The sequence below is a fragment of the Phyllostomus hastatus genome, unplaced genomic scaffold (assembly GCF_019186645.2).
Source record: "Phyllostomus hastatus isolate PE091 unplaced genomic scaffold, TTU_PhHast_1.1 phas_scaffold_93, whole genome shotgun sequence".
In the NCBI taxonomy this organism is placed as follows: Eukaryota; Metazoa; Chordata; class Mammalia; order Chiroptera; family Phyllostomidae; genus Phyllostomus; species Phyllostomus hastatus.
The window spans coordinates 25,741,136-25,756,336 of record NW_025334042.1 but is presented as its reverse complement, the minus strand read 5'-3'; the positions used below and the strand labels follow the sequence as shown (position 1 = coordinate 25,756,336).

At 37.3% G+C, this 15,201-nt stretch overlaps 1 protein-coding gene across 3 annotated transcripts in view; it reads right to left on the bottom strand.

The window, feature by feature from the left end:
- NELL2 (neural EGFL like 2) overlaps positions 1-15,201 on the bottom strand; it is a 283,751-nt gene that overhangs the window by 152,673 nt on the left and 115,877 nt on the right. The window lies entirely within an intron of this gene.

Below are 15,201 nucleotides of genomic sequence, written 5' to 3'. Positions count from 1 at the left end.
TAAACCAGAGTTCCACTTGGGAAGATGAATATTTTTTAAAATATAAAAATTTGCCAGTATAAGTAGGCTGCTCAGTGAAAAATCAGTAAAGAATAAATTAAAATGTCATTTACAAATAAGCTAACATTTAAAGGAATTGCCAGGAACCATGCTTTTAAGTCAGTGGCATTAATGAGTTTACCAAATATTAATTTTATGTATTAAAAACCGTATCTATCATATGTGACTAAAATGTATGATTTTTTGACATCTCAAAACAACCATACATTTATTTCATTTTTTTAATTCATTCATTCTATATTGTATGGTACAGTCTTCAAGAAGAGTTAAAGCTGTATCAGTGTTCTTACTACTATTAATAGGATATATTATTCCTAGCTTTCAGATTCATGAATTTAAATATATATTATATATATATGCACATAAATATATATGTAAACATGCCAAAGAAAAATTTGAGACAGGGCTGAGAGTGGATCATAAAATAATACCATTTACCTTTGGGAACAGATGAACAGATAAAAAACTAAGAGGCAGAGGACACAAAAAAACATGAGTAGTTTATCCATGTAAGTAATATTTATTGAATCCCTACTATGCCCAATATATATTCATTTTGACATCAATGGCATAGTCTTCAATAAAACAGTTGTAGTATGTGTCCTTGCAGAGCTTATGGTCTTTCTGACAAGAGAGACAAATAATGATTTTTAAAATGTTATGGGAGTTTTAATAAGAATAGTACCATCTGAGGGGTGAGGGGGAGTGAGTTTTAAATCCAGTCATACAGCAAGACAAAGCTTCCAGAAGGATGTGACATCTAAGCACAGGTCTAAGGGAGAAGGAAAATTAGTCAATTGAGAGGGGAAAGAAAAGGGCACTTCAAACAAAAAACTGTGTGTAAATGCTGAAAAGTGAGAGCATTTGAGATATTCAAAGAATAGCAAAACATTCGATGTGGCGAATGAAGTAAGCAGGAGCTATTTTGTGTGGAGAGCTTATAAACCATGTGAAAGAGTTTGATATTATCCTATGATCAGTGGGAATCTATTGAAGTTTTTTAAATCAGTTTTTAACACATCCTATGTGCACAGGGTATCAACTTTTAAAGATACAATAGAATGCACAATAAAAATAAGCCTGGGACCCAGCCACACCATTGTCCCACTCCTAATCCCCGAGTTGGCCACTGTTACCAATTTCCTGTGCAATCTTCGAAAGATAATCTACACTCACAGAAGCATGGGGGTGGGAGAGACTGCATCCCCTGTGACGGATGTCAAGGAGGCAAATGAGGTGACATGAGTTGGTAAGCAAGACCTTTTCACTTGCAAGGTAGAGGATGGCTTAGAGAAGAGCAAAACTAGAAGTTAGGAGGGAGCTCACTTGGATAATAATTTGGATTCCTGTGTCTGTGGCAGTATATTCTATTTGAATATGGAAAGAGTGTGGCAGATTCAAAAATATATATATGGGATCTACAACCGATTGCACCCGGGGACTGACTGTACACCTACAGATGGGGGAGGGAAATCTCAATGATAACATCCTCCTTTCTTAACAACTGGGTGCGTATTTAACATGGGGAACTGGAAGAATACGTTTGGATGACAGAGGAATATGTTGAATTTGAGGTGTTTATGATGTATTAAAGTAGACCTGTCCAAGAGGCAGTTGTGGCCTAGAGCTCAGGAGAGAGGACAGGGCTGGAGGTCCATATTTGGGAGTCCTAAGCACAAAGAAGGTAATAAAAGCCATGTTGTTAGACAACATCGCCCACAGAGAGGGTGCAGAATAAGAAGAAAAATGAAAATGGAGTCCTGGTTGACTTCAGCATTTGAGGGGCAACCAAAGAAAGGACAACACACCTTCTATATTTGGGGAAGTTCCCATCTCCCCAAGGAAGAAATCAGAATTCAGATTTTCAGTACTTGGCAGCTGAGACACAGGCCTGTAATCTAGGCCTGCAATCAGGGGCACTCATGCAGCACTTCAGTTCAGAAGAGAACTCCTGACTCTAAGCAACGTTGTGAACTCTTTCTTCTAACAGGTGTAATGGAGAAAGCATTCAGCACGTAGGATGGTAGCAATGGCCTAGCTTTGGGAGTCCAGTCCTGGTGTCATCAGTGAAAAGTATGCAATATTTCTGTGAGTTGTGGTGTTGACAGCAAGAGGCAGATGTAGTGGTATTTGTACCCAGGTGTGGTAGGTGTTGTCCTGGCTAAATATCATCTAAACCTGTCCTCCCACATATATTGAGGGCCACCTAACACCCCTCAATATATTCCTTTTCTGTTTAAACTGCCAGAGTGAATTCTGTTGTTTGCAAGTCCGATCCCTGATCAATATACTGTAGCATCATGAAGACAACATAAATAACTGTTTGAAGGAGGGAGTGATCAATAGAATTAATTCCTACCTAGAGGTCAAGCAAGATACAGACTGAAAGGTAAGTTAACAGTGACATTAGTAAGAGTAGTTTGGAGGGGATTTGGGATGGATATCTAGGCTGAAGTGGGTTACAGGGAGTGTCTAACTTGAAGAAATGGAGACACTGAAAATAGATCACACCTTCAAGGAATCTGGCTATAAAGAGGAAGAGAAGCAATTACACAAAAACCAGAAGGGGATGTGGAGTTTAGGGAGAAACTTGATCATATTTAAATGCTGATGGAAAGGAGTGAATAATACATGGCAAGATTCCTCTGCAGACAGGAAGAGATGAGATTCGGTAGTCAGATGGACCCATTACTCCTAGGAGAAGTGGCATCTATTCCACTGAGACTAGGGAAAGGGAAGACAGGGCGAGTGTGAAGCATGTGGGTTATGTGATGGAAGCAGGAGGACGAAGAAGTTACTGTTTCTGTTTTGTTGGTAAAGAAGGTATCTGCTGAGAATAAGAGAATGGGTAGAGCCAAAGGTTTACAGGGAACAGTAAAGGTTTGAAATAATTATGGTAGGAAGTGAGAGCTAACTGAGCTGGGTTGCACAGTAAAATTACCAAGCAGAGAACAGTACCCAGCCAAGGCTGGTAAGCATGCACAGATCTACCACTTGACATATCTGTAACACTTTGATTCTTCCAGTGCATATTCATAAGTAGGATATGTTAAATCCCACAAAAACTCTATGACCTACAGGGTACAGATAGAATTACCCCCTTTTCATAGCCAAGGAACTCGTGTAAAGTTGAGAATTTTGCTGTAAGCTCGTGGTTGGCAAATCTAGAGCAGAATCACTCCATATAACCCACCATTATTCCTCCACAATCTGGCCCCATCTTTGCAGTTTAATCTAGTAACACTCCTGGATATAAGCCTCCTGTTGCAGAGAAACTCCAAACATGTCTTGCTTTTTCTCTTTGCTTTCTCTTCTCTGCCAATACAAATTGGATTCACTCTTCAAGGCCGAGATGAAGTCCCAATTCCTCCGCAGTATCTCCCTAACTTCTTGGGCCATGGGGATTCCATCTGTCTCTACTTCTGCACTTTTTGTCTGTGCTTATTCATGTCTAGTTAGTAAACCATGAAACTAAGGAACAAACGGGCTCATTTGAAAGATTGCCTTGTCTTGTTGAATTTGAAAATTCATCAAGTTGAATGACATTCTTTCCAGGAAGATTAGTATTTTTAAATATTAAAAACTGATTTAATAAATATATATTTATTTTGCCAAAACAAGGGTTTCACTCACTACAATATCCAAATTGCTGCCTATTCAGAGTTATTAATATAAACATTACACCAGTGTTTGCATGAGAGATACGAAGCCACTGGTTTCCAACAGCTCATTTATACACAAAGCACTGACTAACTAAATTGCATTGCTAAATTTGCCAATGTGAATCAATGTTTAATGTTGATTAGGAGAAATGACCTCACAACAATGTGGTATAAACAATGTATATGTTCTAAAATTTCAGTTCCATTTCTTCACTGTTACATTGTCCTTTAAGGATATGAACAATTTGTGAAAATGCATTTGGGAGCACATTCTTCATATTAGTGAAAAATTACTTGAGGGAAATTTAAAATGGAATAGAAAGTAAAAATGAAGCCCTGGCTGGCGTAGCTCAGTGGATTGAGTGCGGGCTGTGAACCAAAGTGTTGCAGGTTCGATTCCCAGTCAGGGTACATGCCTGGGTTGCAGGCTATGACCCCCAGCAACGCCACATTGATGTTTCTCTCTCTCTCTTTCTCCCTCCCTTCCCTCTCTAAAAAATAAAATAAAATAAAATCTTAAAAGCAAACAAACAAACAAATAAAACCCCAAATCCTAAACAACTGAAAAAAAAGAAAGTAAAAATGAAAGTATTCTTATGTACTATAAAATCTCAGGGATCTGTTTCTATATCATACCAGTGATTAAGAGATATAATTCAGATGTATCAGGTGCTTGTCTCTTAACCAATGCTTCATGTTCACTAAAGGAAGCACCAGTTTCCCACTGTCCAAACACATGGGGCTCTTTTTCTGCTTAGGAAGGTCATTCGCCTAAACAATCCAAGTCCTTCTCCAACACACAACTCAAATCTCTCACCCCTCTCTCACACATTTATTTAATTTGTGCCTAACTGGCTCCCCTGATCAAGAGATATTGTTGTCTCCTAAAAACACATTCTTATTTCTTATTATCATAATATTAATAATAAAACTAACATTTAATCCAATGCCTGATGCTTTGCCCATGTCATTTCATTTTTCTTCGTAGCATCACAGGTTTTGACAGCAGATTCCAAACATCATCTCAGAATCTTTGAATCAAAGTCAGATTTGTTTTATTTGTGCAATCCTGATATATTTGTAGCCATTTCCTTACCATTCATCATGCTCAAACTTCTCCTGCCTGTCTCCAAGCCTTTTCTATTGGAGGTGGTCGAAAGCCAATGAATACATAAAAGGAGGAAGAGAACTGTAAAAGGAATGCTAATAGTTGTGTTTCGTTTCAAGCAAGCATTTGTTAATTGACTGCAACACTTTTAATAAATAAACATAAATAGACATATGATTTGAAATTCTTGGAAGGGAAGATAAAGCTGGTATTTATCATTTAATCTCTAAGTTATACTTGACCTTGATGGAGTTGCAAAAAGACTTTTCCATCAATTAAATTATTAAAAATTTTAATCATATCATGCCTCTTGTCACTTCAACTGAATTATTTTCCAGAGAGGTGGCTTAAAAAATAATTTTCATTTCTTTAATGAAAAAGTGATAATGAACTTCTGCTTCACCTAAGACACCTGCAATTAATTTTAAATGAATTGTTCTAAGCAGACATTTTCTCCCTGATAATAATAAACAAATACATGCATATGTAACTATCAAGTATTTTAACCTGCTATACATATACAGAAAAATAACATGAATTCCCATAGTCACATTTAAAATCTTATCACATAATATGTAAATTAAGATGCATAATACATACTCTTTATTGAAGAACTGGTTCGAATATTATTCAGACCAGAAAGGAATTAGGCATAAAGTAATCTGGTTCTGGAAATAAACCTTGGTAACTTAGTTACTGATGTAGCCGAAGATCTTATTACAATTGACTTCAAATAGAAGATGATATCATCACATGGACTCTAAGGTATTGTTACCTCAAGTTTTCAATATACCAATGGTATGAACTCTTAGTTCCAAAGCTGAATTTATATTGCATGAACTGACTGACACACTGGTAGTAATAAACATACGTTAGGTACACAGATTTAACGACAAATTTTTACCAAGGACTTAGTTTTTGGAAGGCATTTTCACATACTTAATCTTATGTATCCTCCACTTGCCGCCAACCTCACGAGACAAATTCTCCCATTTAATAAATGAGGAGACTGGGGCTCAGAGATACTGATTTGCACAAATTCCCACTATAAGTAAAATAGCAGAGGTAAGAATAAAATCCAAGTCCTTTGTGTAATATTCTTTCTTTGTGTAATATTCTTTCAGAACTTCCTGCATTTTTCAGAATGAAAAAATTTTCATTTGATCAAACACATTAATTTGTCTATTAAACCCGCAAATTTCTTCTGACATGTATTAAAAAAAATAATTACAGGCAACTGCACATATAAATCTGCAAAGTATTCACACAGGTACCAGAAGGACCCTTTCTGGTTTATTTTATTTTATATTTTCCCTCACCATTTCTCCCCCCATATCATCTTCCACCTCCACCCAGCCCCCTCCCCTCCGCAATCACAGATCACCTCACTGTTGTCTGTGTTCATGAGTTCTCTCTCTCTCTTTTTTTTCTCAATCCCCCCACCCCCCAAAGCTGTCAGCTTGGTCTCTATCTCAATCTGTCTCTATTATGCTTGCTGGTTCAATCTGTTCATGACTTTTTATGCACAGGGAGTATATACAAAAGTATTTTTTTCTGATTTGCTTTTCATCATTGAAACAATTGACTAGCAAAAGTGTGACGAATATAAGTACTTGTTTAACACTGGCAGACAGTAAATGCTTCCATTATATCATACTACAAAGAAATGCAAAGGTAAGCAATTTGGTGAGAATAGTGGGCCAAAGAAATCTAAAAACCATACCAGAAATTCAATAATGCTACAAGCTATGGATACAAATGTCCTTGACTGCTGGTGAATCTGCAGCCTCCCTTCAGCATCTCCCCAGTCACTTCTGGGTGTGCCTTCAGTGTTTCCATGGGTTTGGGAATAAGTCAACACCTACGTACCATCACTGCCCACCACCCTGCCTGGGACATCCTCTGGGTCTTTTCCATGTTCTGAGTCTCTCCTGAAACTAGTATGTATCTCTGTATTCCTACTTTTGTCTCTTTAAAAGAAGCTCCCCAGGGCTAGGGGTGGGGTAGAAGAGGGGAAAACAAATGGTAATGGAAAAACTACAATAAAAATGAACTGTTAACGAAATAAAAGAAGCTCCCATCCCCAAAGCTACAAAACTCTCGAGACACCAACACAAAGCATTGTCCTCAGTCTCTATAGCACATTCAGAGCTACTCAAAAGTAGAAAAATAAATGCCTTCTACCTAATTTTCTTTTGTTCTTTGGGACCTAGGTCCTACATTAGCATTCTTAATATACTGAATGTAAGAGTGTATCCTCTTCCTCATCATCACATTATGTCTCTCCCACCATTCAATGTGAAAACCAGCCCAAGGACCCAGGCAGCCCTCCCAGGCTTATATCCATGAAGCCCTCTTCACTCCTGGCATAAAACCAAACACCCTGAAGACAATCAAATGATACAAACACACCCTGGAGGAAGGTATCACACTCACATATAACCACGTTCCTCTTCTTTACTTAGCTTAAACCAATGTTTCTCCACTGGGAACAATTTCCAGCAGAAATTTGGCAACGTCTGAAGACGTTTTTGTTATCACAACTGGGAGTGGGGCAGGGGATGACACAGGAGTGCTACTGGCATCTAGTAAGCAGAAGCCAAGGATGCTGCCAAACATCCTAAAATGCACAGGACAGCACCCATAACAAAGAATTCTCCAGTCCAAAATGTCAGTAGTGCCCAGGCTGAGAAAGCATTGTGTAGACTAACACCACTGTGATGCACAGGAATATGCATGTGACTGAACAGCCTCAACAATTCATCTTTCTGGGCAGGGGCACATGAACTGGAAACTAAGAAACAATGATTTTTGAAAAATTACTCTACAACAGTCACATTAAACTTTAATGTACATAATCACTTGTAAAAATGCAGATTTGGGGGACCCAACTGTGACTTAAAAAATATTAAGGAGGTTGCATCCAAGGAATATGCATTTTTATTTAACAAGCTCCTCAGGTGATTCTGATGCAACTTGAATCACAGGCTGAGGAAACCACCTTGTACCCTGATGACAATAAGCTGATACTGTGAACACTGACATCCCTCTCCAGTTGAGCATCTGGCTGGAGAACACTGGATAGCTACCAAATCATCAAGATAATAAACTAATAAACTCTATGCCTTAGGCCAGTGCTCTTCAAACTTCCTGACCTGTAAGAATGACCTGGAGATCTTGTTAACATCCAGGTTCTGACTCGGTAATTCTGAGATAAAGTATGAGATTCTGCATTTCTCACCAACTCCCAGGTAATGATCCATACAATTGATGCTTAGACCCACATACTGAGTACTGAAGTCTTAAAAACAACTGCCAAAGAGTATAAGGACCAGTACTAGTTATTTTAACAAAGCACAAAAACATCAATCACAATTCTCATGTTCTTCTGTGTCTTAGAAATGGGCAAAGACTTTAAATGCTGCCTCCAGTGGAGTCGGCTCCACGAGAGAAAGGGCTTAGTCAGTTTTGCTCATGGCTGTGTGACCTGCACCCACTCAAGACCTAGCACATAGTATGCACTCAAGAAATACTGTGAATAAATGAATGCTGAACAGCCTTTCTATGAAGTCTAATGATAGAAGCCAATCGTAAATCAAAATCCCAAGTGCTTGTTCTTAATCCTTTTTCATACATCGATGCCTCACTAATTAATGACTGATTTATGATTTCTTCTCTATACAGCATCCAAAGTGATCATAAACTCCCATAGGCTTATATGAGCATTTTCTGGAGGAGTGCATTCTTGGGGAGAAAAAACTCAGCTGCCTGTGAAAGTCACACAACTATGGTGTTTTGTTTCAAAAGAATAGTATTTGGGTAGCCTTGATTGCTTCTTCAACTGCTTTACACAAGAAACTATCCCTGCGAAGAAATTCAGAGAAGTTTAATCTTTATTAGGTTTGATCTTAAAAATTTAAAGTCTTTCCTTCATATCAGGGGCGACCCTTACAAAAGAAAAAAATGCTTCTTTTCTCTGAGTTGTGGATAGTAATGGTACTGAAGTTTGCAAACAAATGGAAGTTGGTTTGGGGTCAGAGAAAGCTGAAGCTGAAGTTGTTCATATCAGAGACTAAAAGATAAATAACCCCCCTCCCCCGAGAATGGCTACTCCAAGTTCAAATGTAGCTGTGTCACTTGATTTGGATCTTCCTGGACTTTTGCACCAAAACTCCTCAATTGGAGAAGAAATGATTTTCATGAAATTTTTTTAAAAATCAGACATTTCCTCTGCATTGTAAACCTGTTAAATAAATATTCTTCAAAACCTAAAAACACTTTAATATTTCTATTATTATGTTAATTCCAAAAGCTATTTTATGTTGCAACTTTTTCACTTAGTTGGATGAATACATGATGTCATTAAAAAGCCAACTCATATTTGGAAACATCAAAACTGCATTTGCTCTTCTCTTTTTTCCCCTTAACTTGTAACTATAATGGTTAGTTTTGTATGTCAACTTGACTAGGCCACAGGGTGACTGGTCGTTTGGTCAGACTTCATTCTGCGGTGTCTGTGAGGGTGCTTCTGGGTGAGACTCACATTTAAATTGGTAGACTGACTACAGCAGACTGCCCAGCTCAATGTGAGTGAGTCCCACCCAGTCAATCCCAAACCTGAACAGAACGGAAGGGAAACTGCCTGCCTGCCTGCCTGATCAGCTGGGACCCTGGTTGTCTTTGCCCCTGAAACTGGAACGTACACCAAAGGCTCTCCTGGTCCTTGGTCTTTGGACTTTGCCAAAATTACACCCTGAGCTCTCCTGGTTGTCCTGTTGAGTGCAGATCTTGGGACTTCTCAGCTTTCATAATCACATAAACCAAGTCTCTATGGTTTCTCTCTATTTCAATGTCTATATCTCTATTTATATACATAGTAACCCTTATTTGTGGGAGATATGTTCCAAGACCCCCAGTGAATAAATACCATAAATCACAGATACTACCAAACCCTATATATACCCTATATATATATTTTTCCTAGATGTATATACCTGTAATAAAATTTAACTTACAAATTAGACAATTTCACAGATAAAAGATGTGTTCTTAGCAACCTCAGCATACAATTTTTTCTTTCCTTATTACATCAAAAACTTTCACCTTTTCAATTTAAAGCATTTTATAGCTGCTCTTTGGCATATCTGAGTTGCCAGCATCTTACACCCGCACTTTGGGTCCATTATTCAGTAAAGTAAGGCTCACTTGAACATAAGCACTGCGGTACCGCAACAGTGAATCTGATAACCTAGATGGCCACTGAATGACTAATGCACGGGTACTGGACAAAGAGATGATTCATGTTCGGGGCAGGATATCACAAGGTTTCCTCCTCAGAATGGTGCTCAACATAAAATTTGTGAGTTGTTTCTTTCTGGAGTTTTCCACTTAATATGTTTGAACAGTGGTTGACTGCGGGTAACTGAAACCACAGAAGGTGAAGCTGCAGATGGAGGGGTGGTGGGTGCTACATGTCCTTTTGGTTCTGCTTTTCTGGAGAACTCTAATTAATACAGTATCCTTGGACTTTTTATATTTAAAACACTGTACCATAACACACCACAGGGAATCTGCATCATTAACTGTAGTTTTGAAAACTACAGTGTCTGCTATAATTCCCTAATTAATCCCACAGGGCTTAGTCCTCTGGTTATTTATCCCCACTCTGTTAAACATGCCTCCCATTAGCTCCAGTGGGGACTTGTGTGCTGGGTTTACAATGAAAAACTTGAGCTCATTCAACATCTTTCACTTCATATCTCTTGGAGCAACTCTGGGAGGCTATCACTCATCTTGAAGAAATCCTCTCAGATTAGCCCTATATTCCATAGTTAATGATACATAGATGCTGGCTACGTCAGGAATTCACCACTAAATTAATTAGTTGTGAAGTGGTAACAACTAAGAAAAAAGGAAGGAAGGGAGAAAAGAATGGAGGGAGATAGGAGGAAAGAAGGGAGGAGCAAAGACAAAAGGAGGGAGCGGGGAGGGGAGGAGCAGGAGGGACAGAATGAGAGGGAGTTTGTTTTCCTATTGTCTTCTTGCCTGGGTTATATATTATGCTCTCACCTCATTACAGTTTCTGTAATGCCATGAGATGCTTTCTGAATGAACTAGAGAGATTTTTCTTCTTTTCAGAAATATTCAATTTTTAAAGCCAGTTAACTGCTTTAAAAAATGTCTAAAGAAAAATTTATATGCTACTCTTATTTCTAAAAATAAGAATTAGTTTAGGTATCTAATAATTAAAAGCAGTAAAAATTTTTAAGCACCAAATTTGAAGATAGATGACATAAATTTGGACCCTGAGTTTACTGTTCACTGTCTGGGTAAGTGGTTTTGGGCAAATCATTTCATTTCCAAGCTCTTCAGCTTTCTGAACCACAAAACAGGAGATTATAATAATGTCTGCATCATAGAACTGCTGGGTGAAGTAAAATGTTTTATGTGGCAGGCATTTTAAATGCATGTAAAGAAGCATTTGGTTATTAATAATAGGTGTTGCCTTGACCCACATGGCTCAGTGGATTGGACGTGGTCCCACAAAGTGAGAGGTCACTGGTTCAGTTCCCAGTTGGGGCAAGTCCCTGGGGCAGCCAACTGATGTTTCTCTCACACATCAGTGCTTCTCTCTCTCTCTCTCTCTCTTTTCCTCTCCCTTTCCCTCTGTCTGAAAATAAATTTAAAAATTAAAAAAAAATCATTGGTTTTGTATTTTATTATAGCCTTATTGACAAACAGCAGGAAGGAAAATTTAAAAACTAGTAACATACTGAAGTTACATGTTTTCATTAACAGTTATGTTCACATTACTTAATACATGGGCTGAAATCTTCTCAAATGCAGAAGAAAAAAGGTCATTAGCTAAAGGCCTGCATTGAAAGGACAGAAGTCAGGTGGGAGGAGACAGTGTTTTTTGTGATACAATGGGTGAAAAAAAATAGATATTTCTGGTCCTTTTAAATATATGCCATTTATCGGTGCACACATAATTTAATAAATAATGACTGTTAGTTATAAAAATCAATAGACAATTAAGACTTTTTTTGTACAATATAAACACATTCAATAAGTTCAATGCCTGTTTCTGGAATAATTCTTTGGTGGTGAGGTTGCCTAAAGGAATCCATCTGTTCAGCATATCTAAGCATCTCAAAGCATCAATAAACAAACATATCTTAAACCCTTCCTTTGGCTGTCTCTATTTTAGTATGTTGGGATAATTAAAAAAAAATAAACAGTCTATGACCACAAAACACATATTATAGGTGGGAGAAATACTTACATATACACATACATGCATGAACCCCTTAATAAATAATATAGTATTTATTTATTGCATATATGTATATAACAACTGGACAACACAGAACAAGGTACTAATTCTTCAGTCATCTAAAACTTTAAAAATTGATTTGAGAAATTAAAACTCTGTGCACTTCATCCATCAAGATAATCTTCAAAGAAAAAAAAACAAAATTAAGCAGTCTAGAAGGATAATTAAATCATGAAGAGTTAGACCAAAAAGCAAAAAGTATTTGTTTCAGATTGCATTTGCTAGGGCTACCATGGAATACCATAACTGGTGGCGTAAGGAACAGAAATTTGTCTCACAATTCTGTAGGCAAAATCAAGGGGTCGGAAGGCTGGTTCCTTCTGCAGGCTGTGAGGGACAATTCACTCCATGCCTCTTGCCTAATTTTGGTGCTTTGCTGGAAACCTTTGGTGTTCCTTGGCTTACAGGGGCATCAACCTGACCTCTGACTTCACAAATATGATCATGGCACTCCTCTACCCAAAACTTCTCCTGGCTTCCCCTTGTTCTTACCATGAAACCCTTTGTCTTTACTGTGCCCTTCAAGGACCTGCTCCCCACCATCAGCCTCATCGGGTACTTCTCCCTTGCTCTCTGCCTTCCTTCAGTTCTTACAAAGTACTTTCCTCCTACAAGCCTTTACACATGCTGATTTTTCCACCTAGGAAATTCCCTTCAATCCCACCCTTACTTAGAGACCTGGCTTCTTTCTACTTATTTTCAGGTTTCAGAAAACAAACAAACAAACAACAACACACGAAAAACATTTCTTCAAGCACTACCACTGATCCAGATCAGACCCCCTCTTAACCTATTTCTCCTCTCTTTCAGGGCATTTGCCACACATTCAATTCGATGTCCTTTGGTGTAATGATCTGTTTATTATCTGTCTTGCCTGAGAGACTATCAGTCATTATTTCTTATTCCCTGTTTCACCTCTAGCCTAGCCTTGAACAAAGTAGGTATGCAGTGAATATTTGTTAAATAAATAAATGAACCCCAACATTTACCAGTGCTATTTTAATGCTGATCAAGTAAACTGCAGTAAAAATAGTCTGAATTATAGTCATATCATTAAACAACCCCATAGAGTTAGTAAATAAGATTTATATTACTTACAAATTACTATTTGCTTATTTTTGTACATAATGAAAAGTCTAATTTCTTAGAAGACCAGCTGATAGACAACATGTACAGTGACATATTTTTTTAAAATGTTGCTTCTAAAAACTCAAAGCATCCTGAAAGTTAGCAACAACAACAAAATGAAAAGTAAAATCAAATTTTATCAGAATACTGCAAAGCCTGTTAATATGAATAACAAAAGATATAGTATTAGATGTTCTCATGTATAAAAAATTCAAGATATCTATAATATAAACCAACAAGTTTTTCTATAATTATCTTAACTTTGGAAGATGATATCTTTAACTGATAAATAAATATCATGAAGCAATTTACAAACCATTTTCAGCACGATCCATTCAGGGTGGCTCTACTTTCCAAACACACCACGAATATGCTCCCTCCCTTCACCTCCCTCATCACATTCTTCATCCAGCCACCAACACTGTCACCTGCAGGACTGTAACAGCCCTCCAACCAGTCTTCCTATTTACACTTCTGTTCTCCCCACCACCTGCAACCCCACATTCATCCCACTCATTGCAGGCAGAACTACCCTTTATACCACATTTTGCCATGTATAATGCGTACTTTTTTGCCCACATATTTGAGGGGAAAATAAGGATGCGCATTATACACAGGTAGTACTAATTCCATATCTATATATATGGGTTTTTTGGTCTCCTCTTTTCTTTATTTTATCTTTTCAGTGTTATTTTACTTTTTATATATAATCTTCATTATATTTTTCCATTACTATAATTCTTTTATTTATGCTTATGCATTAAAAGTATAACTCCAGAAAGCAATAACAGTATCTGTATGCAAAATAATACTCTGAAATATGATCATTGGTTTTGTTTCTAAATATAAATAATAAATAACTGAATTTAAAAATCACAATGAAAGTTTTTTTTTTTCTTGAAAGTTTTGGCCAAAAATGTGGGTGTGTACTATACACAGGAGCACATTATACAAGGCAAGATATGGTGAGTCTGAGCATGTCACTCCCCTCCTTGAAACAAGCCTAAAATCCTCATAAGCCTGTCTACATTTTCTGTACCCTGCCTAATTCTTAACTGTATCTCTCTGCTCTGATTTGTCTGGTCCATCACATTATCCTTCTTTCTGTTTATAGAACAACCAAGCTAGTCTCCCCTTGGGTCTTTCTACTTGCTATACTCTCTTGTTGGAATGCTTTGTTCTGGATCTTTCTATGCTGCTTCCTTATCATCAAGTCTCAAGTCAACTGGCAACCCTCCCTCCTCCAGTCCCAGAGGCTTTCCCTGATCATCCCACCTAAATTAATCCCCCATCACTATCACGTCACCCTGTTTCATTTTCTTCCTGTTATTTATTGTTATATGAAATTGTCTTCTCTCTATCAGGAGTTACTCACATATTTTTGGTCTCCCCCCTAGGACGTAGGCTCCTGAGCACAAGGAACTTATCAGTCTTATTCATCAATTACTACCCAGTCCTAGAAAAATCATTTGTATTAGAGTAAGTAGGTGCTCACTAAATATTTATTACATGAGTGAATATACTTAACAACAACAGAAGCAGGTCAAAATAAAAATGATTATCATAAAATTAAGATTTTAAAGAGGTATCACATGAATTATACACATTAACACTTTCAGTGAGGCTTGTTACATATTAGAAATCTTATGAAAAATATGTTATTTGACTAAGTAACTTTAAATACTAACTTTCTTATATAAAACCTTTAAAAGTTGAAGAATTTTAAATAAATCTTCATTATGAATAGGGATGGGAAACCGTATGTCCTACCCAAAGCAAAAATGGAACAGTCTCTTCAGAACTGAATCAGAGGCATTTAAAGAAATACTTTGGGGAAAAAAAATGTCAGTTTAAAAAATGAGTACTGATTTTTAACAGAGAAAAAAATCTATTGAAAGCTAAGGGAA